This window comes from Papio anubis, chromosome 16 (assembly GCF_008728515.1).
Source record: "Papio anubis isolate 15944 chromosome 16, Panubis1.0, whole genome shotgun sequence".
NCBI lineage: Eukaryota > Metazoa > Chordata > Mammalia > Primates > Cercopithecidae > Papio > Papio anubis.
In genome coordinates, this window is record NC_044991.1 from 66468280 (window position 1) to 66494693 (window position 26414).

The 26414-nt window shown below is 43.1% G+C and overlaps 1 long non-coding RNA gene across 1 annotated transcript in view; it reads left to right on the forward strand.

Moving 5' to 3' along the window:
• The window catches only part of LOC110740506, a 106027-nt gene that overhangs the window by 73480 nt on the left and 6133 nt on the right, over positions 1–26414 (forward strand). The gene's annotated exons all lie outside the window — the stretch shown is intronic.

Sequence of the window (26414 nt, forward strand, 5' to 3'; positions counted from 1 at the left end):
AACGTTGTTTCATAGAATTTAGCAGTGTCTTAAAAATTAATATATTCTAAGTGGGGTTCTACTAGGGAATAACAGGATTATTCAATGTTAAGAAACCCATAATTAAAACTTGTCATATTACCAGGCCAAAAAATTTAATATCTGAATGAATTCTGAAGAAATATGGATACAATTTCACATTCATTTTTATTAAGATTTGTAGTTGAGAGTGTTTTTTTCCCCTCCTGACATCAACTAATCCTGACACCAACTAGGTATTCTACAATTCAACTCGATTCTGACGCTAACTACCTAGTATTACCGACCTGGAATTAGCACCTAAACTGCAGGTTTAGGTACTCAATCTCACAAGACTGTCCTTACTTCAAATGCCAGTCACAAGTGTCGGGTGGCCAGGTTACCCACACTTCTGTCCAACTTGGCTACAAAATCAAGGGTTGCCAACAGCCCACTCCCTTTAGGCTTGTTAATTTGCTAGAATAGCTTGCAAAACTCAGGGAATCACTTAACTTCGGTTTACCAGTTTATTATAGAGAATACAATTGAACATCCAGATGAAGAGGTACATAGGTTGAGGTCTGGAAGAGTCCTGAGTACAGGAGCTTCTGTCCCCATGGAGCGAGGATGTGCCACCCTCCCAGCATATGGATGTGTTCACTAACTTGGAAGCTTTCCAAATCCCCTCATTTAGGGTTTTTTTTTTTTTAAATGGTGGCTTCATCATGTAGGCATGATTGATTATTAACTCAATCCCCAGCCCCTCTTTCCTGGGATGTGGGGCTTAAAGTTCTAGGCTTCTAACCAAGGCTTGGTCTTTCTGCAGACCCGTCCCTAATCTGAAGCTATCTAGAGGCTAGCCAAGAATTGTCTTACTAGACAAAAGACAGTCCTATTATTATTATCACGCAGGAAATTCCAAGAGTTTTAGGAGCTCCAGGCCAGGAAATGAGAACAAGGCTCAGATGCTTTTTAATAATGCCTTGGTAATCAATAAATAAAAAATTAGGTAATCCTCATTATAAGAATGCTTTATGGTGAAGCAATAGAAACAGTCTTGTTAAATTTAGGAAAGAGGAAAGATTACTTTCCCTCAATTCTCTTATATAACATTGTTCTAGGGATGCTTACCAATGCTATTAGAGAAGAAAATAAAAATGAGGTAGACTTCTGGTAAACAATGAGAAAAAATGCTTATCCCTTGCAGAAGAGATTATTAGCTACCTGGAAAACATGAGAGAATCAATAGGAAAATTTTGGAAGTGGTAAGATTTAAATAAAGCATTTGGTTATAAATGCACACACACACACACACAAGTTCTCAATATGTCAACAGTAAGTGATTTTAAACATTTCTTTACAGCAGTAGGTTCATTTTTTTCCCCATGAGGAGGAATCCTGTCTATTGTAAGAGGGAAGATTGAAACATATTTAGAAGAAACAGAGGAGACAAAGAGCATGTCTTGGAGGTGTTGATGTCCTTGGTGCCTGTTTTTATTGAGCCTTAATTAACTTCATTCTGGTCCTTAGGTTTCATGAGATGCCTCAAAACTCTTATACCCCTCTTTCAGCTTATAGTGGATTAAATTGGCGTTCTGTTGCTTGCAACTGTAGGGAGCCTAACCAGTGAAGGCAGATTTGTTAGAAAGCACAAAACACAATGAACTCTTTGCTTCCCTAGTCCATAACAGTTTTAGGATTTCTAAAATATAATGTATTCAGAGATGATGAGGGGTGAGTGGGTAGGTAAATGCATATAGACAAAACAGCCTGGGGGAAAATTACAATAATCTTATACTATTAGTCTCCCTTTCAGTAGCATCCTTGGGATCTTGGGTGTCATAATTCTATTTCCTTGTAAAAAGTCGTGCACATACTGTCAACAGCCATTAAGCTTGCCTGCTATTGCTGCCCCTTGATGGCCTCAGTCAATAGCCCCTGACATCCTTGCCTACATAGCTGAGGCTGTTCTTAAACTGAGGACTATTTAGGAGGCTGACACTTCTACTAGTTCTCTTAGCTAGGAATGGTTCTTTCCTTATAGTGCTTACAATGCTTAGGAAGCCAAATTCTCCTTTTAACTCAGAATCAGTCCCTTTCTAATCTGGGACATGGCTGGTCCAGAATGACTGGAAGATTGGAATCTCAATCCCAAACCCAAGGGTCCAACCTTCTATCTCAAAGTGTTTTTCATGAATATAAGACTCTTGGGTGACTTGCTTTGGCAGCCTAGAATTCTCAATGTGGATTTGTAGATTAGTTTCTTCTTTACAGTCCTTCCCACAATGATTAGGCAGTATATTTAACAGGAGTTACTTTACAACTACAGAAAAATTAAAACCAAAACAAGGATCCTCACGCTATATAAGAACAAAAGACCTGCTTCTAACTGGAAGAGAATAGAAAAGTTATAAAATCTCACTATAGCTCATGATAGATTGTTCCCTACCTATGAGTATATGCCATTTAAATAATTTTTAATCATTTAGACTTTCAGTAGGAATGTCTGAATGGAAGCATCATTTTGCATTAAGGCCAGCAGGGATGCACCACAGAGAGGAGAAACATTATTGATTGTCATAAGTTCTCAGTAAAAGAAATACCCTGGCCTTACTCCACTGCCTTTCCTTACATACCTTCTGGGTGCATAATTTTTTTGTTTGAAATCTGCAATAGGGATGAAGGCAGAATATTAGTTATGATTTTTAATGACGATGCTTATAGCAGCAAAAATTGAGAGATTACTATGTGCCAATAACTTCAAGTGTATTATCTACTTGAATCATCACAGCAACTCTGTTATTACCATCTCTGTTACATGAAGAAACCAAGATTGGGAGCAGGTACTAAATTGTCCCTTGGTTCAACAGGGGGAATAAGGTAGCAAATAGTGTGAACCTGAATGGTCAGATTCTAGACTTCTGGTTCCATTCTCAGATGGCTGTTTGGTGGCCTTGACTCCTTGGATTCTAGAAGCAAGCCTATGGCTAATATCCATGATATAGTTTGGATGTTTGTCCCTGTCCAAATCTCATATTGAAATGCAGTCCCCAGTGTTGGAGCTGGGGCCTGGTGAGAGGTGTTTGGATCATGGGTGTGAATCCCTTATGAATGGCTTGGGCCATCGCTTTGGTGATAAGTAAGTCCTCACTCTGAGTTCATATGAGATCTGGTTGTTTAAAGGTGTGTGGTACCTCCCTCCAACTCTCTCATTTGCTCGTGCTTTCACCATATAATGTGCCTGCCCCCGCTTTACCTTCTGCCGTGATTGTAAGCTTCCTGGGTCTTCTTTAGAAGCCAAGCAGATGCCAGCACCATGATTCTATACAGCCTGCAGACTCATAAGCCAGTGAAACCTATTTTTTTTTTTTTTTGGTAAATTACCCAGTCTCAGGTATTTCTTTACAGCAATGCAAGAGTAGCCTAATGCAATCCATAACTTGAAGTTTCCCACAATTCTAAATATTCTGGGCCTGCAGCTACTTTGGGTTCATGAACAAAGAGCTGTATGTCAGGTGAAGAAGTATTCAAGGGAGAGGCATCTCGTTATATTTCAACTCAATATTTTGGGATGTGAGGCCAAGCAGGTATAGATACACTTGGTTGCCATACGAGGTGTTGGTAAGATGCCTTTGCTCGGGACAAATCTGATGTGGAAAGTGTCAGAGAAATAATAATCTTTACCTAGGAACTTGGCTATCATCTTGACCAAGGAAGATACATTTTCAGATCACAAAGGGTAAAGGTAACATTGATAAGACAACACTCAAAGGTAGAAGTTTATAGATAGCTCAAAACTAGTTGAAGTAATTTTAGCAAGATGAGTGATCTCTGGGAAATTGCAGACCCTTGAATTAATTATGCTAATTTTCAGAAATCCTGGAAGAGAGAGACGCCTGAAGCCTGGAAACTGGCAAAAAAAATTCCATTTTCCCTTAAGGGAAGAAAGGTGAATCAATCCTGGGCAGGAATCTCATATGATTTATTTAGGGTAAGATTTGTAAACATCTTGGAGATCACTAGAAACCAATATTGACTCACTTAGAATAAGTTATAGGAGGATAATATTTCCTTTTTAGATAGTGTCATTAGGCTCTCAGAGTAAGACAGTGACATATCTGTTAGGAATTGTACTTGGCTTTGAATAACAAACCAAAAGATGAGTGACTTAAACAATTAAGGAATTCTTCTTTTCTCCTGCAAAGAGAAGTCTAGTAGCAGGTGGTCTCTAGTATTTATTTCAGAGACCCACGACTCTCAGGGCTACAGCACCTGTGATTGTCCTGACTTTTCCCTTATGGTTGCAAAATGACTGCTCCACCTGCCACATCACATCAGTATTTCAGGCAGGAAGGACAAAGGACCTGTGTCATCTGAGTTGGCTTTTTAAAAGTGGTTTTCCTGGGAGGGCTACCCAATAACTTCCATCTCATTGACCAGAACTGTGTCACATGACCACCGTTATTTGCAAGGGAGGCTGGGAAATGTAGTATCTTGACACATTGCCTCTTGACAAAGCCAGGAAGCATAGATGTTGGGTGCCCATGAAGCAGATAACTGATTTGGATTTCAGCAGAACATATAAAAAAATCTTTAGATATCCTTAGAGAGAAAACTGAGAATACAAACTGGGTCTTAGAGGATCCCAGGAGACTAAAGACTAGTTTACCCATTCAGAGCAGATAAATGAGTTGATAGCATTTTGTGGGGAGGTCTTTATTGGAGTGCCTATGGGCTCTATGGTAACCCTAATCATATTAGCACTTTAACGATTTGGATGAAGAGATGGAAAAGCCACTTATGTGATTTGCTGATGAAATAAAGGTGAAAGAGAAAATGTGTGAAGAAGCTGGCTGAAAAAATCAGTATCTTTTTAGATCTTGGTTGCCTAAGTGCGGCCAGATTTTATTAGGTGAATCAGCAGAATAATAAGGGAGGGTCCTGTGTTGGGTTGCAGAAGCAGTGGTCCAAGTGCAGGATCAGAGAGCTCTGGCTTAGCGAAGCAGGTCTGTAAGGTGTTGGGGGCTTTTAGCTCACTCTTGTCTTTGTATAGTAATCAGGATGTTGTGGATCCACAAATCCCATTTACCCTCAAGCCATGTTAATAGAAATATCACAAGAGCTGTGATCCAGCAGAGAATGAGAATTCAGTGGAAGGACAGTGTTTGACCCAGAGATATTCAGGTGATGCATAAACCTCTTAACTTATCTCAAAACACTTTAGAGATTAGGGGAAGGATATTTGGAAGGAAGGGGGCCTGGGGTTATTAAAACCATTGATCTATGGAAAACTGCAGGACTTGGAGACATCTGAGGAGCTGACCAAGGATAGAATAAGATATCCTTGGAGATGGTGAGTTCTCTGTCATTGGAAATATTAAGCTGGGAAGGGAGCCTATAGAGATGATTTAAGCTTTAGGAGGGTAAACAGACTAGTTGCACTGTTACATAATTCCCTCTGGCTCATGAGGCTCTTTGATTCTCCACATTTTCTGGTTACCCCTGGGGTCCACATCATCAGTGGAGGTACTGGTCAAAAAGTTATATAACTGTTGGTCTAAGGCTCTAAAGAGGCTGATGAGACACTGAGCCCTTCCAGGAGGGGCTAAAACACTGATTTAAAACCCTGAGATGAAATGTATTGTTTTCAAGCAGTCTATAGGTTTGGCCACAGAAGGATAAATTGCACTGGAATTTGACATTAGCTAACCCAGTGGGAATTTGAGGGGTCAACAGACCATCCTCTGACCGTGAGTCTTCTTGGACCTTGGGAAAAGCTGGCTCTGGGCTGGAGATGAATAGGTGTGGCCAGGACCTTGATTTTCCCTCTGCCTCATTGAGGGGAAACCATCTGTGGCTTCACAGATCATTAGTTTACATGGATATGACTATGGGGTGTCAATGAAAAGAGCACTTAAGTTACCTAAACATTTACAGAGCACCTACTATGTGCCAGGCACTGTGCTGGAGCCAGAGATGTGGAGAGGAATCAAATACAGTCCCTGCGATGGAGGAGCCCCCAGATCAGTGACGGAGGGGACCAAAAACCAAACAGCTCCTAATAGGCAGAGGGTCTCGATAGACACTTGTACCACGTGCAAGGAAGTCCATTGTAATTACTCATGCCTGGAATAGGGCATCAAGGGGGTCTTCCCAAAGGTGAGCTGTAAGTGGGGAGGTGCTTTAGATAGATAAGAGCACAGGCTGGCCTTTCCTGGTGGAGGGTCAGCACAGGCAGAGGCCCTGTTTTGCAATGTCCTGGTGTATTCTGGGAATGGTAAACTTTTCTGGGTGGCTGGAAGAGCAAAGCTCATGGTGAGAAAAAGACTCAGCAGATTTGGGACTGATACTGAATGCCATACTGAGACATTTTTACTTTGCTCTGTTGGCATTCAGGAGTCACCCAGGGCTTAAAAATAGAACAAGGAAATGATCAGATGTGTCTTCTGAAAATCACCTCTTGGTTTTGTGGACTGGACAGGGATGAGGCTGGAAGCAGGAGGCCAGCTAGACACAGGGTTCCTGCATGGGCTGCTACTTCTTTCTTTGCCACCATCAGGCTGTTCCCAGATTGAATGATCCATGAGAAGATACTTGCTTCGTCATCATTTCCCTTTACTTTCAGGACCTCATTGGCTTGGGAGAAGTGCTCTTTGCCTGCTTAGTAATCTCATGTAGGGTTATCCAAGAGAACCTCAGGGTATAACCGAGGACAGGGGAATGAATCACTATTTGTCATATGTTTGCCACATGCCAGATACTTTACTTACACAAGTCCTTTCATTTGCTTCTCACCATGGCTCTGAGTGGTTGCAATTGTGCTTCCCAAGTGGAAAATGATGCTCAGACTAAACTCAAGGTCTCAGAACCTGTAAGTGCCAGAGCTGGGATTTGAACCTGCATCTACTGAGTCTCAGTCCAGTGCTCTTGGCTGTTGAGGGTCCCTGTGTTTGCCTCCCCATGGGGCTGCTGGGGAAGGCTGATGAGTGCACCTAAAGCTGGGCAGCCTGTGTGTCTGGAGGGCCCAGCCCACCCTGAGGCAAGGCAGGCAGGGCCCATCAGCTCTCTGGCAGCTCCCCTTTCCTGTCTTCGACCTGTCTCCTGCACAGATTAATTGCTGCTCACCCGAGGTGTGATGTTTCCTGGTTCCCTGTTCTGGCAAGTGTGAGTTAGTGGTGAGCGGTGCAGCCATGCTGATCGGGAGTCTGCGCTGGCACAGCTGGCGGCCTGCGCAGCACCCTCATCAGAAAGTGATCCATCACCCGGCAGCCGCATTGCCATCCAGGCCCAGCTGCCGAGCTGGTGTCTTGGGGCCTCCCCAGGTGTGACAGGCCTCCCAGCTCAGAGCCTCAGGGCTGGGCCTGCATGTCTGCCCCTTGCAGGACTTTCAAAGGGGAGTGGGAGCCTTGCCTGACTAATAGTTTTACTCTTGGCGGCCTTGGGGAAAGTCCCCAGCTGAAGTGCGGGTGTTCCCAGTGGGGAAAGAGTAATTTTTGAACATAGCCCCTGTTTTCCCATTGAAAGTTCCCAAGAGGAGCAAGAACCCCCGAGGCATGATGCTTCTCAGTACCCCCAAGTAGTTCCACAGAGACTGGTGTGTCCCTCATATATTCTCAGCTGAGATGGGGCTGGAAAGACCAGGCAGGATTGGACCCAGGCCCTGCCAGACTAGCATGTGAATTTGCATGGAAGGAGAGAGGTGGGGGGCCTGCCTACATTCAGAGGGTTCTCACTGTTCCTGCTCCTGAGATTCAGGTGGGATTAACTTGACCTTCTAGTTTTAAATCAGTACTTCTTAAATTTGGCCATGAGTCAGGATCACATATAGGGCTTTTAAAAATGCAGATTGCTGGCCCCAACCCCAGTGTTTTTGATTCATGAGGCTTAGGGTGGAGTCCTAGAATTTGCATTTCTAACATGTTCCCAGGTGATGTCAATGCCACTGATCCAGGGACCACACTTTGCGAACCACTGGTTAAGAGGGAGGCCAACCCCCTTTTTGGGCTCTTTAAGAATTTACAGAAATCTAAGCTCTCCTGGTTTCTTTGGGTTGTTACTTCCTGATTAATTTTCTTGTCTCACCAGGCCACCTGGGCTGCCCTAGGGCTAAAATCAGAGACAAAGTTCAGTTCCTTCTGATAACTAACAAGAGCCCATGAGGGTGTGGCCACCAAATTTGGCGAAGTCTGGGGCAGTGGAAGCAGAGTTTCTACAAGAGCAATACTTAGAGCTGTAATTCCATTCAGATACTTGCTGCTTTAATTATCCTTTGGCCACAAGGCCTTTGAGAACATACCTGAGATGAAATATACAAAAGATCTGGCTTACAGAAGGTGTTTCCTCAACCCTCATTTTCCCCCATCCGTCTCTAACTTACCAGTGGAGACAGATCTGGATGCAATTAAGCCCCAGAAGAAGTTGTGCAGGGAGGAGAGTCTTGAGAATAACTCATCGGCAGTTCCCTGTTCTTAGAGCCCACCATTGGCTGAGGATAAAAGAGACAGTCTCTCCTGGGTCCCTAAATGCCCCCAGAGGCAGAGCTATCTTCTGGATTTGGCTCCTTTCACATTTTGCCAATGCCAGGAGATGGCCTAGCTAGTGGGTTCCAGCTAGTTGACCTTCATAAAGACTGTAGGCTGCTCAAACCACTTTCTTTAGGCAAGATCTTCAACTTACCTTTCCCTCTCATTTCATCTCCTGGGGGTTTTGTCGCTGTTCAGAGCTGACTACTAGCTGCTGGATGTCTTGCAATGGCAAAATGGTCCCCAAATTTTTCAGAACTTTGGGAGGGAGGCAAGGGCCTCAGATACCTCCTGGGGCTTGAACTCCCTGAAGGATGTATAGATTCAGTTGGAAGCTTCAAGTTGAGTCCCAATTATCTGTATAACTATAACCACCAGTGTTCCACCCTCCACTTCCCACCTGTTACCTACCATTTTCAAGCTTTGTTTCCAACACTATGCATAGCACATGTTCAGGCTTAGCTTTTGTCCTTTTGAATTCCTAAGAGGAATCATTTACCCTGTTCCTTTGTCTTAGTAGGTGTGATTCTGCAATTAGATAAAATAGTCCTGATTCCTTCCAGCACAAACATAAGAAGGTACTTCAGGAGAAGAGACAAGAACTATTTTTTCCAGAGTATTTGTTCTTTGCATGCATTATTTGCTCCCTCTTATCCAAAGGGGATCCATTCCAAGACCCCAGTGGATCCTGAAACCGTAGATAGTACTGAGTTCTATTTTTACGATGTATTTTTCTTTTTTCTTTTGAGATGGAGTCTTGTTCTGTTACCCAGGCTAGAGTGCAGTGGCCTGATCTTGGCTCACTGCAACCTCTGCTTCCCGGGTTCAAGCGATTCTCCTGCCTCAGCCTCCCGACTAGCTGGGATTACAAGTGCCCGCCACCACGCTGACTAATTTTTGCATTTTTAGTAGAGATGGGGTTTCACCATATTGGCCAGGCTGGTCTTGAACTCCTGACCTTGTGATTCACCCACCTTGGCCTCCCAAAGTGCTGGGATTTCAGGCATGAGCCACTGCGCCCGGCCACAATGTATTTTTCTTTTTTCTTTATTTATTTTTTTGAGATGGAGTCTCGCTCTGTCGCCCAGGCTGGAGTGCAGTGGCGCGATCTCGGCTTACTGCAAGCTCCGCCTCCCGGGTTTACGCCATTCTCCTGCCTCAGCCTCCTGAGTAGCTGGGACTACAGGCGCCTGCCACCGCGCCCGGCTAATTTTTTGTATTTTTAGTAGAGACGGGGTTTCACCGCGGTCTCGATCTCCTGACGTTGTGATCCGCCCGCCTCGGCCTCCCAAAGTGCTGGGATTACAGGCGTGAGCCACCGCGCCCGGCCACAATGTATTTTTCTATTCGTAAATAACTATGATAAAGTTTAATTGATAAATTAGGCACAGTAAGAGACTAACAACAATAATGAATAATAAAATAGAACAATTATTACAACATATTTTAATGAAAGTTATGTGAATGTGATCTCTTTCTCTTTATTAAAACATCTTATTATATGCAGATCTTAGCAATCTCAGCATACAGTTTTTTTTCTTTTCTCTATTAAGTAGAGAACTTTCATCTTTTCACTTAAAGGAAGCACTTCAAGGCCTCTCTTTGGTGTATCTGAATTGCCAGCATCACTAATCTTGTGCTTTGAGGTTACTATTCAGTAAAATAAGGGTTGCATGAACTCAAGCACTGCGATACCTCAACAGTTGATCTGGTAACTGAGGCAGCTACTAAGTCACTAATGGGCAGTGGAGCATATATGGATGGATATGCTGGACAAAGAGATGATTCACATCCTGGGAGGGTTGGAGCAGGATGGTGTGATATTGTATCATGTTATTCAGAATGGCATGCAATTTAAAACTTATGAATTGTTTATTTCTGGAATTCTGTATTTATTATTTTAAGTTCAGGGGTACATATGCAGGATGTACAGGTTTGTTACACAGGTAAATGTGTGCCATGGTGGTTTGCAGATCATCCCATCACCTAGTTATTAAGCCCAGCATCCATTAGCCATTTTTCCTGATGTTCTTTCCCCTCGTCCCTCCCAACTCCCTGACAAGCCCCAGTGTGTGTTCCTCCACCATGTGCCCATGTTTTTTCATCATTGAGCTCCCACTTATAAGTGAGAACATGTGGTATTTGGTTTTTTGTTCCTGCTTTAATTTGCTGAGGATAATGGCCTCCAGCTCTGTCCATGTCTCTGCAAAGGACATGATCTCCTTCTTTTTTATGGCTGGATAGTATTCCGTGGTGTATATGTACTGTATTTTCTTTATCTAGTCTAACATTGACAGGCATTTAGGTCAATTCCATTTCTTTGCTACTGTGAGCCCCTAGTGCTTCAATGAACATGTGAGTACATGTATCTTTGTAATAGAATAATTTCTATTCCTTTGGGTATATACCCAGTAATGGGATTGCTGGGTCAAATGGTATTTCTGCCTCTAGGTCTTTGAGGAATCACCACACTGTCTTCCACAATGGTTGAACTAATGTACACTCCCACCAACAGTGTAAAAGCATTGGAATTTTCTGTTTAATATTTTTGGACCTCAGTTGACCACTAGTAACCAAAACCATAAAGAGTGAAACTGCAATTAAGGGGGAACTATTGAATGTGGGATGTAATCTTTACCCCCATTGCATCCCATGCTTGCTTATGGTACCACCTAGGATTGCAGTGATAGCTAACTCCCAATCCCCCCAAATCATTGCATTTGACTGGAGTTGTGGGTCTTCGCTAGCTGGGTACTAGCCTCTGATTATCTTTTTTGGCTCTTTTAAGGGTAGGGGGATGTGAGGCAGGTCAACTATAATGGAAAGGTTGGAGTGGCTGGCATAGACTGCCTCTGATAGGTCTTATGGTTAGCAAAAAGAGCAGTTTTTACAATGACAAGGATAGTTTTGTTACACATAATATAAATTTAAGACATGGGTGATTGAATTAATCACTTTTGCTTTTTGTAACCCTCTAAAGAGGACATTCCACAAGGCATGGAATAGAAAGAGGAGGTCACAGTGTGATACTTGAACTTAATCCCCTACTGTAGAGACAGGAGATAGAAGATTGGGACTTTTGATAGCTAACCCTGAGAAAATGCCTCCATATGCCCCCAGGCTTGCCCTGCCTGCAGCCTTAGGAGAAGGTAGCTCCACCAACCTTTCCTGTGAATTTGCCGGTTTCTCTTTGCACCAGTGCATAACGTCAAATGAGGGGCCCCCACCAGGGTGCCTGCTGCTTGCTGCCAGGCACTCCTGATGACTTCAGTTAATTTCCGAGTCTGGAAACATTGTTGACAGTGTGATTTCTGAAATGTGAAAGGCGTTATCTTGTTGTGCCATCTGGGGCATGTCTGTCTGAGTCGGGGCTTCCGCTGCCACTCTGCCCCCTTGCAGCACCTCTCACTGCTTCGTCATCATCTCCCACAGCTAATTGCTCCAAACTGACAAGGAGGCTTTTTTTTTCTTTTAGAGATACAGGGAAATGGAACTTTGTTGCTGATGTTTCCTAGTCAAGCGTGCTTTTTGTAATTGTAATTTGATCTTTTGGTTGCGGGTGGGTGAGTGGGGTCTGGTTTCAGCACTGGGTCAGGGACAGCTCCCAGGGAAGAAGGAACTAGCATAGTGGGGACTTGGGTGGAAATCTCTTCTGCCTGCAAGGCAGTTAATTGGGAGGTAGTAAATTCTCTGTCACTAGAAGTGTGCAAAAGGAGATGGTTTTTTTTTTTTTTACTTCATGGAAAGTTCCAAATGGAGCCACTCTTTGAATGGGTGATCTCTTCTAGCTCAAGGAATCTCCTGGAGCCAGTTATATCTAGGGGGAGGTGTGAGGTAGGGGAGGATAATCAAAGGGTCAGAGCTAGTGTAGTAGTTATCTATAGCTGTATAACAAATCACTTTAGTACTTTAATAGCCTGAAACAACAATAATCATTTGTTTTCTTGCATGGTTTTTGTTGGTCATCAATCAAGGCAGGGTGCAATGGGGATTCCCTGTCTCTGCTTCAAGTTGTCTGAGGCCTCAGCTTGAGGACTTGAAGGCTAGGGTCCTAGAATCATCTGAAGGTTTGCCTGGGGCCGAGGATCCACTTGCAAAGTGGCTGACAAGTTGGTGCTGACTGTTGATAGCAGACCTCAGTTCTTCCTCCACATGAGTTTCTTCAGAGGGCTGCTTGAGTCCTTGTGGCTTTATGGCTGGTCTTTCCAGAATAAGCAATCCAGTGCCATTTATGATCTACTCTGGGAAGTCATGCACTGTCGCTTCTATAGTATTCTTTTGGTCACAGAAGTCAGCTTGATTCAGTGTGGGAGGAAACTACACAAATGTGTGAATACCGGGAGTCAAGGGCCCTGGGGGCCACTTTTGAAGCTGGCTATTACATCTGGGTAATAGAGAGTAAAGGAAGGCACACAGCTTCTATTGGTTGAGACAGTGAAGACAAGTTCTGAGCTTGGTCATATTTTAGGAGCAGGAAGTTGGCAGAGGGCATTAAGTCTAAGCTAACTCAAGTTTTTATGAGACTTGTTCTCCTCTCTCTTTGCACAAGCATCTCCCCGCCACAGGCATCTATGCTGGGCTTTCACATTTTGCTTCCAGCACTGACCTTTTTCTTGAGACTTTGATTCGTACTTTCAACTCACTCCAACTTCTCTGGCCTCCGTCAGCTTCTTGAATATATCATGCTCTTTCATACTTCAGGGCCTCTTCACATGCTGTTCCCTCTTCTAGGAATACCATCCCTAATCGTTCTTCATCACTCTGTCACTGGTTGATTTGTGTTCATTGCTGAGATCCCAGCTCAAATGTCACTTTCTCTGAGCAGTCTTTGCTTATCTCTCCTGTGGCAAATTAATTATATTTTCCAAAGATGGCCACACAAATATATCTCCCATCCCACATGCTTTTTTTACAATGCAATATTGACATTGCTCTATCAACAGGTGGGTCAGTGTTACATCATACAGAACTTGGGGTGGATATTTGTAACTGTCACAATCAGTAGAAAGTGGCAGAAATGATGCTGTGTGACTTCCAAGTTTAGGTCATAAAAGGTAGCATAGCAGCTACCTGGAGTGCTGTCTGTTTCTCTCTGTTCCTCTCTTCCCTTGTCCATGGTACCCCCACCATTTTGTGAGGAAGCCCAAGTAGCACATGCGAAGAGACCACTGGGAAAGAAATTCAGGCCTCCAGATGAGAGCCAGCATTGCCCATCTAACATGCGACTGAATGTGCTTTCAGATAATTTCAGCTCCACAGTCTTTGAGCCTTCCAGCTGAGATCCCAGACATCATGGAGCAGAGATAAGTAACCCCCACAATGCATCTTTAGAATTCCAACTAAAAGAAACTGCAAGAGATAATAAAAAATGAATGTAACTGTGTTATGAACTGAATATTGGAGTTATTTGTTATGCCACCAAGGTAACTGATATATCCGCAGGCTCCACCAGGTTTCCTTATAATGTGCTGTGCTAGCTTCCAGTATGTTTCCTTCATAGCATTCTTCAAGAGTTTGTACTTATATATGTGACTTGCAACTAATTTCAATTCATTCCCATCTGTTTCACTGGACAGCAAAATGTATGAGAGTAAGCACCATATAAATTTTGTTTGCAAACACCCTGCTAGAGCCTGACATATAATATGTGCTCAATAAATACTGTGTGCTCAATGAATGTGTTAAATGGATACATCAAAGGATAATCTTTCCCCCAGAATTTGCTATAGATGCCCCAATCTCTGCACATACAAGCTGAAGACATCATCTTTGTCTCTTGATGTAGTCTTCCTCTTACATCTTGATTAAGGCACCATTACCTCTTCAGATGCTCAAACCACAAACTTGGAAATCATCTTGGTCTTTTCCCATCCTTTTTCTCACTCCCATAAAAGGTTCTAGGTCCTGTCAATTCTGCCTTTTAATACTTTCTTATTCCACCCCCGTTTCCCCACTTTAGTTCAGCTTCTTATTTCCTCCTTGTATCAAGTCAATTGACTCCTGTTCAGTGTACTTTCTTCCAATGCATCATCCAAACTGGCAGGTTGACCTCTTCACACTGCATGTCTAAGCCTGTCACTCTTTGGATGAAAATTGTTCACTGACATTATTGTCCTTACAATAATGCCCAAAGTTCTCAGTAGCCTCCTCAAGTCATTTATGGAGATGGGTGTATTATAAATTGAAACTCCTTGCTGTGGCCTGCAGTTCCTCAATGATCTGTCCTGAGATGATCTATTCTCCCTCATCTCTCTTTACTTTCACCTCCAGAGCACATGCTGTAAGCACATCAAAATCTTGAGGTTTATCGCAAATCACCTGTATTCATTTGGTTGAAAGAGAAATTCCACTTAGGCAATAAGAACTCATTGGCTCACAGAATCTAAGAACACTGTTGCAGGGAAGGCAGGCAGAAGGGTGCCCAGGAATAACTAGTTTAAGAAGTCAAGCAGTTTCTATGTATCTCCAGTGTTGGCTTCTTTCTCTCTCTCTACAGAAGAGCTTTTCTATGTTGCTTATTTATTATTGCATCAACAAGCATTTATCATTATTATCTCTCATGATTCTGAGGGTTACCTTGGCACAGCCAGTTGGCTAATCCTCAGTTTTTTCATGTGGTTGCCATTTGACTGATGTTGGCTGCAGTTGAAGTCATCTTTCTTACTCTCATACCTGGCACCTGGGCTGAGGGATGAGATAGCCGGTGCCCCTCTGCTATCTCTCTCTCTACCACTCTGTAGTCTGTCTATGTGGTCACTCTAGTATAGCAATTTCAGGGTAGCCAAAATTCTTACATGGTGGCTCAAGGCTTCAGTGATTGGTGTCCCAAGGAAAAATGGCAGAGGGTGCATGGTCTTTTCTAACAGAACCTTGAAAGCCACTTCTGCCATAGTTTATTCATCAAGTTAATCAAAAAGTGTTGGCTAGATTCAAGGGAGGGGCCACAGACCCATCTCTTGATGGGGAGGGCATCATGTTTGAACATCACCGGCTTTACTACTGGAAACAATTCTTGAGTTCATCATCTTACAGTTTCAGCCACCACTTGATCTTAAGTTAAAGTCCTTGGGTGGTGATCTCTGAGCCTATCTTGTGTTGGGTGACTCAAGCCCAGTGGACTCTAAGAGAGTGGAGTCTTCTAGAAACATGGCAGCTCTTTCATATGGATGAGTATGGCAGGTTTTGAAATGGAGGTAGTACCAAGTAGGCAGTACAATGAATGAATTGTACACGGCTCCAAAATCTGAACCTAGCACCTCCATATATTTTCTCAAGCTGTGCTTTCCCAGGAGCATCTCTTCTTCTTCTTTCCATCCTGTTCACTTTTCTTTGTCCTTCAGTTCTTATCTCAGGAACCAGATAAAAAAAGAGAAGTCTTCTCTTTTTTGACCCCCCAAGATTAGTTGATGTGCTTACTCCTCTTATTACCAAAGGTCTGTATGCTTACTTTCCTTTTAAAACTAATTACACTAGCTCAAAACCTATCTGCCCTCTTTTATCATCTGTCTTCCTCACCAAACTGTGAGCCTCTCTTGGGCAAAACTTGTATTCCTAGTGCCTAGTTCAGGGTCTGGCCCTTTGTAGGTGCTGGATATTTGCTCTTGGAATGAGTGAATTAATCTGAGCAGTAAGGAGGCTGCCCCCAGAATGAACTTCTCTGTCCTCCGGTGTGAACATATGGCCCAGCTGCTGTGTGCTGGGGCAAAAAGAGGCCAACTCGCCCCACAGCTGCCTGGGGTGGAGCATCTGCGGCTGTTTTGGGAGCTGGCCTGACAGATGGAAAAGGGCTAAAGGCCTCCAGGCCCATAGGTTGCTCAGTTCTTTTGAGCCTCTCTGCAGCTGAAGGGCCATTGGGCAGGAGCATGAAAACATCTGGGAGAGGAGGTTGTTCCAGGGAAAGCATCCATGCCAGGTGTCAAGCTTCCTGCAGATGAAATAGCCAGTCCTGGGCTGGAGTTTCTGACATCTGCTTGTGTGAGAGCTTGGGGTCAGGAGGCCCTGAGAGATGGTGCTGAGAATAGGCTTGATTGTTTGGAGTAAACCCCCCAAATCAGTGATTTAGGGGCCAGAGAGACATAATAACAATGAGAGTGGCCACTGATGGAGTACTATATGCCAAGTACCATGTCAAGCTTAGTGCTTGTGTGTAAACTGCTTTTAACCTTAAGAGGCAGGAACTCCTATTGTTTCTATTTTATAAAAGAGATAGAAGTTCAGAGAGGCAAAGTAACTTGTCCAGAGGCACACAGCTCAAAAAGGGTAGAGTTGGGATTTGAATCTGTGTTTCTGACTGTGTGAGCTCAACTCCACTCATGGTGCTCTGATTAAAAGAGCCCAGACTCCCAGTGAGAGATGGTGAAACAGACTTCTTCAGATACAGGTTCTGGGAGGATGTTGGCTAAGACAGTCTTTGTGTTTCTGGGTAGTTGGGCCCGGTAGACTTAACTCTGCTCTCCAATATAGACCCAAGTCAAGGATTTGGGTGCGTGCTTTTTCTTCAGGGTATGACTCCAGGAAGCACAGTAGGGAGTGGGGACATGAGACCAGGAAGGGAAGGCAGGCAACTAAGGGTACACTAATGAGCCTGGTGGGACAACCAGGCTCAGACTTTCTGAGGACCTCGGTAGAGCTCACCTTATAATTGTTCCACAGACAGGAAGGAAGCTGGGTATTTGTTCATCCATTACAGTGCCTCACTGGTTGAAGGTTGTTTCCCGGGGCAAGATCTGCCTGGCTCTTTCCATCTGATCCTCTTAATCCAATATGAGCTGAACCTGCGCCAGTTACAAAGGGAAGCTCTCAGGCACAGAGATGGAGATGCTTGGGGTAGGATCTCCATTGGTAAGTATGGAATCTGTCTACGGAAGCTGCAGGTGACTTTGAGGTTGCACCATAGTGATGGGGCAAGGCACCAACAGCGTCTGCTACACTAGTGCTACCTGTGAATGCCTCTACAAATTTGTCCATCCATCAGGCATTTCTGGGTGCTCCCAGGTGGTATCTTATATGTGTTCTCAATCTTGATCAGTTATTGCTTCCTCCTCTGGGTAGTGCCGGGCACTATCATTTTCCCCAGCCCTGCAAAGACAACAGGTGCTGTGTCATTCTCATTCTCTGAGTATTAGTGGGTTCTTTAGACTCTCATTCCCAGGGAATATCTGCGTCTTGCTGGGCATTTCCACTACATCTGCTACCTTCAGCAGTTTTTTCTTTTAAACCATAGCCCTCTCTCTTCCTCATGTAGAAAAGAGGCCTCTTGGGAGCCTGCCATGGGAAATCTGAGAGACAACCACTGCCATGTTGTACTTGAAATACCCCAGACCTCTGACTGGAAGTCAGCAGCAGATCTTTTCCCTTTCCTTCAGTTCTAGCACAGTCAGATGCATTGGCAGGGGTACAGATGGCTCAGGAAGCTCTAAGCCTAGTGAATTTGTTAGGACAATCCCCAGTACATTTGCTTTGTATTTTTCTTCAAAATGAGGGAGTTGGCAACAAAGCATGTGGAAAAGTCATTCAGTTAGTTCATGCCTAATTATGATCACTTAGGGGTTTACAGAATAATTCCTTCGTTTATGTGATGAATATTGGTTGAACACCTGCCACTTGCCATTCTACTTGTTGCATTGCATGTCAGGTAGGGCAGGCAAAAGGTGAGAAAATGGGCTCTGATCAGACAGGAAGGCAGGGAATCTACCAGAAGAAAAGATAAAATTTGAGGTACATCTAGGGAAACATAGTCTAAAGATGAAGTTCAAGGTGTGACTATAAAATCATTTGCAAAGATCTCAGGAAGATTGAAAGTGGTGCCTCAGAGAGCCATTTAGTAAATAAAAAGGGCTAATAAGAAACTTAAGGGTATTGCCTCTCAGCAATCTCAGCAGTAGCCCAAGATAGACAAAGGCTTGGAGATTTGTAAGGTTGTCCTTTGTCTAATGACACGAACCCTAGTTTCATAGGAGAACCACGAAGATTTTAAGGGAAATGTATTGGCTGAAACACTGCCCGCTAGGACTGAAAGGAACAGAAGTAGTACAAGATGAAAAAGGGCCTTTGGATCCCTGTCTATCCCTGAAAATCTCTGTTTGCAGAGGGGAAGAGAAGGGAAGCACAGTCTTGGTCTCTGGCCTCACTTGGGAGACTGTTTCTGTTCCCCAGCTATGCATGAAGAATGTTCAACTTCCCATTCTCCTGTAGAACTTGAGCTCTTCACCCTTAGCACCTAATTATAGCTCCAGTGCCTGGTGAACCTTGAGCTTCAGCCTGTCTCAAAATTGTAAAATTTTTTTCCATCACTAATAAAGAGATTTGAATATTATTTCTGAACATGATCATGGCTATTTTAATAATTTAATGTACTTTATGTGCCATTTCTATGAGTTTGGGAAAGAGGACAGATCATTCTGTGACCCGGAAAGCAGTCCACTAGTATTTACTTTTCATTATCTCATTTAATCCTCACTATAACCCTGCAAGAGTACTCTTATTATCTTCCTCTTTTAAATGAGAAAACTGAGACTCAGATTAAGTGTCCTATTCAAAGTCATTCATATACTAAGTACTAGTTGATTCAGGATTCAAATCCAGGAAATATGACTTCGGAGCTCATGCCTTTAACCACTACTGTATATGACAGAACTTCTCAGAGCCTTTAATATGCTGGTGGGTATTATTAATGTCCAAAAGTGGTTATGCAGAATTTCCCAAATTTATCTTACCCTATCCCTTTTGAGTTTCTTTTACTACTAGAGTTCAGAAGAAATACTTTGTGAAATATTGCAGGGATTGAGCAGATGAAACTTGAAGAGAAGTCATTTAACTGGATGATGCAATAAGCTTTTGCTAAGCGAGGCCATGGTAACAAATTCTTCAAATATGAGTGCTTTATCAAACAACAAAATTTTATTTCTCTTTCCTGTCACATATTAGCAGCTATAGTTTGGCTGCACTTTGCTCAAATATGTCTTTCATTTTGGAACCCAAGCAGAAGGAATTATCCTAATCTAGAACATACCATCTTCATGACAGAAAGAGAGCAAGAGATCGGGTAGAAACTTGCAACACATCTTAACTTCATGGATATGGTATATATTACATATGCTCACCTGCCATTGGTCAAAGCATGTCACATGGCCAAAAACAAAGTCAATGGGATGAAAATGTATACTTCTTTGACTGACAATAGAAGGGTAAATAATTCCAACAACAATACAATCTACCATAGAAAACAGAACCACTGAGAACCCTCAAATAGGCATTTTCAGTAGCAGAGAGGAGGGAAGTTGGAAGCTGTACTATAAAGATTTTAGGAAAAGCACAGGAGGTGTGGTAATATAAGACAAGGGAAAGCACATGGCTGAGGATTTTTATGGTTTCATGTGGCTATGTGGGTGAGTAACACAGTCTGTCCAGCATGTCCAGCCTAGGACATAATGATGGAGAAATGTGAGGGTACCTGAATATCCTCTCTGGTGTCAACACTTGCCAGCCACCCATGTTAGAGATGTGTTGCTGGCTTGCTCATTCTTATATGCCTCACACATTCTGAGAGCTCTTTCAATACAGTTTTTGAAACTATTTATATATCTTTATTTTCCTTCCTTCCCCCTTTCAATTGCTCCCTAATCAGCAGTGGATGATGTCCACCCTATAACCTGAATGTGATGTCATCTTTGGTATTGTTTAAGAAATAGCACTTAACAGTTGTTAACTAGGGGAATCCATTTTTAGAACGCTGTCTGCTTATCTTCTCCTCCTTTACAAAGGTGATTAAGGTTTATTTTTACTTGGATGAAAACAGCCTTCATTGATTTCTGCCCCATAGAGAGATGACAGGACACTTGCATTAGTCAGAGAGGAGGTTAACCCTTTACTTACTGCCTCCGAGGCAGGCTACATAGTGCCTCCCAGGGCATGTACAATGGGAAAACAGAGTCAAAATTGTCTTGTTTTGTACAGAAGCAGCAAACCCTGAAATCAGAGAATGTGACTTATCTGTGCTCAGTATGGAGGCAATTCTGAGAATTCCAACTTGTGGGAGGCTTTCTTCCTGAATGACTAGCAGGGGGGAGTGCGACTGACTCCAAACCAGCTCTAACTGTGAGCCTTTCATTCTTTTAGAATGAGATCTGCACTTCTTTCCTTTCCCTCACACACACCCTGGTACCTCTGCATTCTGTATCACAAGAGACACTTCCACATTTTTAGCTGTTACAGCAACACCCTACTTCTAGGTACCAAGATCTGTATTGCTTATCTCATACTTGGTTGCTGAAACCAACACAAATTTATTATCTTATACTTCTGGAAGTCAGAAGCCTGAGATGGGTCTTAGGGGGCTAAAATCAAGGTGTTGGTGGGGCTGCATTCCTTCTGGAAGCTCTGGAGGAGAATCCACTTCCTTGGCTTTTTCACCTTCTAGAAGCTGCCCACATTCTTTGACTTGTGGCCCCTTCCATTTTCAAGTCCAGCAACAATGGCTAGTCAGTGTTTCTCATGATACCATCTCTCTAGTTCTGATTCTTTTACCACCCTCTCCCCACTTAGGGACCCTTGTGATTACGTTGGGTCCATCTGTATAATCTAGGATAATCTTCTTATCTTAAAGTCAGTCGATTAGCATCTTTAATTACACCTGCAACCTTAAGTTCTCCCTTGCCATATAACCTAACCTCACCGGTTCTGAGGATTAAGACGTGAACATCTTTGGGAGGCTATTATTCTACCTACCAAAAATCTAAATCTTTTGCCCCTATCAACTGTGCAAATGGGGATGGGTTTTAACTTGTTCAGAGATCTCTAGGGGGATAGGGACATAAGAGAAATATAAGGTGTATCACACAAACAATTTCAAATTAATGTTATGATACTCCTTTTTTAAAGAGTTCTTTGGGCCCTGCAACAATGTGAATTTTCTCAGCTACGCTTTCTCTGTACCTCCCAGCCACCTGTTAGATTGATGGTTAATATTTTCATATCCTGACTCATTGCTTCTCAATTTTTTTTAAAAGTTCACAATCTTTCTGCTCTATTATGCAGAGCAATTTGTTTTCTTGAGTATCTTAGCTCATTGATCATGTCTTTACATTTTTGATAGTTTGGCATTAATCTTGAGTTTTAAAATATTGCATTAAGTATTACTTATCTTGGTTATTGAGTTTTTTGGTGCCCTTTAAAATTTTGCACCTAAGGTGAGTGCTTCACTGTAGTCTGGGCCCTTTACTCTCTATACCTGCCTCACATTGTCCCTATCACACTGGTCAGAGGCAGCCCCTGGTAAGAGGTTCTTATGTATTATTCAAATAATGTTCCATGCATTTAGATATATCTGTAAGTCTGAGTATATGTCTGTGTTAGACATCAGTTTCACACAAACATGTACTTACTATTTCCTGTTCTGCAACTGGCTTTTTGCCTCACTCAATGTGTTAAAAATCTTCACAAAAGATTGATATATTATAGCTCAACATTATGCTTTTTTTTTTTTTTTTTTTTTGGTGGAGTTTTTGCTCTGTTGCTCAGGTTGGAGTGCAAGGGCGCGATCTTGGCTCACTGCAACCTCTTCCTCTGCCTCCTGGGTTGAAGCGATTCTCCTATCTCAGTCTCTGGAGTAGCTGGGATTACAGGTGCCCACCACCATGCCTGGCAAATTTTTGTATTTTTTTTAGTAGAGACAAGGTTTCACCATGTTGGCTAGACTAGTCTTAAACTCCTGACCTCAGGTGATCCATCCGCCTCAGCCTCCCAAAGTCCTAGGATTATAGGCATGAGCCACCGTGCTTGGTCTGACATGCTTTTTAACACAGCTCAGAATTTTCACTTTTGTATGTTTTCCTAATAATTTGTAATGAAGTTGTATTTCTTTTATACAAGAAAACAAAAGAATATTTAAAATAGTAGTGAAAAGAATAGTTACATTTATTGAGAGATTATTTAAAGTGTCAGTACTATTTAAGTTGTTGTGCATTATCTTATTTAATCCTGTTGGTAACGCTGTGGGATAGGAGTCATTATTGTACCTTACAGATGAGGAAGCTGAGGCTTAGATGAATTAAGTAACTTGGCTCAATATATTACATCCAGAGGTGGTAGAGCCAGGATTTGAATGCAGATTTATCTTGCTTCAAAGGCTGTGCTTTTAACCACACTCTTTAATGTATTGAAGTATTTACCAAGGCTTATTCTTTAAAAGACCTAGTAGAAGCCCCCTGAGTTACATTCAGTGATGAGAATAACGAGGGCCTCATGTGAACTGTTAAACAAGGATAAACTTAACAGAGGACAGAGTTATAAGAAATGCCATGTGAGGCTGACTGATTAAGTATCCCAGGAGTGGATTGGATACATTTGCTTATTTTTCCAGAGTTCGAAGGGAGCTGTGTGAATTGAACAGTTATTGCCAGAGACTACGAGGTGCATTTAAGATGCTCCCAGGACAAGCTTCCTTCGTTCCATCTTAGAACAGTAAAAGTTAGCTCAGTCCTTCTTATTCGGTGCTCTTTTCCTTATGTGAGATATTTATGTTCTTCATTCTTTTTACTGGCCCAGTGCTAGATTCTGATACTGGTTTCTGCCTATAACAGTCATAATACTTTGGTTTGCATATAATAGAAAAGTCAATTTACATTGGCTTAAATATCGAAGGAAGTTTCTTGGCTTATATAACTGATTAGTTTAGGGTAGCATGCTTCAGGCATGGTTTGATCAGAGTCCTGGCTATGTTTCCTTGTGAGTTATCTGTGCTGGTATTGTAATGTGTCAACAGGCTAGGCTGGACTGACATTTTCAGAATTTCCTTTTCTGCATGTTTCTTATTAGGGTAAACCACAAAAGGTATTTTCAGGTAAGATAAGAGGGTGGAAATGAAGCAGCAGTCGTTTTTGTTTTTGACACTCAGAAGCTCGGAAGGTTAGTGCAGGCACGTGGAATGGGGAAAGTATGCCGGTTAACCTATTTCATAATCACATGCTCTGTCGCTGTTCCTGAAGCTATGCCAAGGTAGCTGGGTTTGGAAGTGTTTCCAGCCTTGGTTTCATGTTCCAGAATTGCAAAACTTCAAGACAAATGTTAAGTTGGGGCCGTGAACCCAGGCTTTCTCTTCTTTCTGGTAAATCTTCTTTTAAAATCTTCTTGTCCTTAAATTGTTTTTCAGTTAGGAAGACCACCTCAGTCAACTCAAAGTTGTTCTAATGTCGAATCTACTTCCTAGGTTCAGTTCAGGATTTCAATCCCCTTTCTACAAGGTTTTCTGCTCCTTGACAGATTGATTCATTTCTCCCTTACAAAGATGTTTCTGCATTCCTCGGAGCTTTGGGAAAGTACATTTTGTCAGGCGAGGAGAATCCTCTTTCTCCAGGGTAAAGTGTCTCCTTGGACTTAACTTGCATAACTACAAGGGACACCCAAGTAACCCCCAAGAAGTGAGAAAGCAGAGAGCTGCAGAGTGCTTTGCTGGTCTCCTTTGACAGAGAAGAGTCCTCAGCTGCTTTCCTGAAAGAATTTAATTTAATTTCCACCTTACCAAGCAACTCCTTGTATCTGAATTGACTGTATGTATCTTTATGGGATGATCTCTCATTGCACCCCCGTTGATGCCCATGAAGTTGTCCCTGGGATCTTGGACACAGCCTAGAGTCCATTTCACATACATGTGAATAAGTAGAGTGACATTCATTCAATAAGTATAAGTTATGCTAGCAAAGCCATAGGGAAGAGGTGAGCTTGGAAGAATGGGCAGGATTTTGGAAGAGGAGTAATAAGGACCTTGAAAAGGAGGAATGACATACATAGAGGCAGAAAGGTGAGAGCAGAGAAAGTTCTAGTTCTTGGGGAGGTGATGAATCTGGAAGGAGAGGCCTCAGCTTTGGCCCCACCACTGTTTGTGGGGCCTTAGTAGAGGATACTCTTGTGTGCTGTCCAGTGACAAATAAAAAACAAACCTGGATTTTTTTTTTTTTTTTTTTTTTTCCTGAGACAGAGTCTTGCTCTGTTGCCCAGGCTGGAATGCAGTGGCATGATCTTGGCTCACTGCAACATCCGCCTCCCTGGTTCAAGCAATTCCCCTGCCTCAGCCTCCCGAGTAGCTGGGATTGCAGGTGCATGGCACCATGCCCAGCCAATTTTTTTTTTTTTGTTTTTTTGTATTTTTAGTAGAGACAGGGTTTCACCATGTTGGCCAGACTGGTCTTGAACTCCTGACCTCAGGCAATCCGCCCGCCTTGGCCTTTCAAAGTGCTGGGATTACAGGCATGAGCCACTGCACCTGGACCAAGCTGCACCTCCATCCCACCTTCCTGGGGCTCCATGGGCACAGTGCATCAGCTCTGGACTGGATGGTAATGTCTTCCAGCTCTGGCTCCATGATATCCTTGGCATCGAGTGACAGCAATTGTTGCTGCAGACTTCAGGTCAGGAATGGCCCTGAATGCTCCTGAGCCCAATGTGCTCCTGATGGTGCTGCCAGTATCCTCACTGGGGCATTTTATCCTGCATATCCTCCTCAAAGGCAATGCTTCTGGCCAATCCAATAGCCCCACAGTCTTCTCTGAGATCTTGAGTTTGCAATGAGGTTCCCACAGACTGGAACCTCACAGAGTTCCTGGTTATTGCTTTGAATTTGCATCTGTGGATTTAACTCCTGGTGATCCAAAGGCAGTCAGCTTTGGGGTGGAACTTCATGAGTTGGCTTCCTAGGAGAGAACTGGCATGGGCAGTCAGAGGAAGTGTGTGAGGGGCTCCGTTCAGCAGGGTGAGCATATGCCTTGCTCAGTCAAGGCACTGACAGTGGCAGAAACCAAAGGAAAGGAGCAGAAGCAGAGTGGCCTTGGGGATTACAGTGATCCGTGCAGTTAGATATGTTCAGTGTTGATGTTGAACGTGCTCCTCCCATTGATGATAGTGGCAACAACAGTACTGATCCCTTTAACATTATTGAGGTCTATTATGTGCCAGGTATTGTGCTAAAATCACCTAATCTTCATGAAAGTCTTGTGATGTAGGCTCTATTGTACAGATGAAGAAACTGAGGCATAACAATTTGTGCAAGACCACACAGTTAATGTGCTGAGCATCATCACTGTCAACTCCCTCCCTCTCACCTCCACCCCCAGTCAGGCAATCTGACTCCAGACCACATCCTCCTCCCAGTATCCATGCTCCAGTGCCTCCTGTGGCACACTCAGAAGATGGCCTGCATGCGCATGTGCTCATGTCTGTGTGTGTGCATGTGCACATGTTTATGCAGGACTGGGGATGCAGGGGAGTTAGAGCCCAGTTAGGAAGGAGAGAGGAAATATGATCTCTTTGCTGCATGTGGGCACCATAACTCCAGCCAGGCAAAATGCTGGTCTGTTCTAGCTCATTTTTTATGTTTTTATTTAGAAGCTTCAATACCAGAGTTGATGGCAGAAAATGTGCAGTAAAATGCAGGGAGGCCGCTGGGTAATGGCCCCTGTAAAGTGTTAATTGCCTATTGAGACTGCAGACTTTGTCGATGCTCCAGGATCTGAGCTATTGACAGGTTCTAATTTATTTCGGGCCCACAAAGCGGGCTCCTCCTCTAAACAGGCTTCCAATCAGTCACGCTTCCCTGGGCCCGCCAAGAAGCTCCAGTCAATAAGTATGTTTGCTGCCTTAACCCTTTGAAGCTGGCTGTGTGGTCTGATTCTAGCTTGCCACAAGGAAACTTCCATGTACAATGGTCTTGGATGAAAATCCCTGAGAATCAAGTGCTGACTCCATGCTGGGTTCCCAGCTGGGTGTTTTACATGCATCATCTCTGATCCTTGCAACTTAGAGAAGCAGGTAGTATCTCTCTGCAAGGACAGCCTAACCTCAGAGAGGTTGAATTAATTGCTTAAGTGACCACTATGATTATACTGCAGACTGTTACGGGCTAAA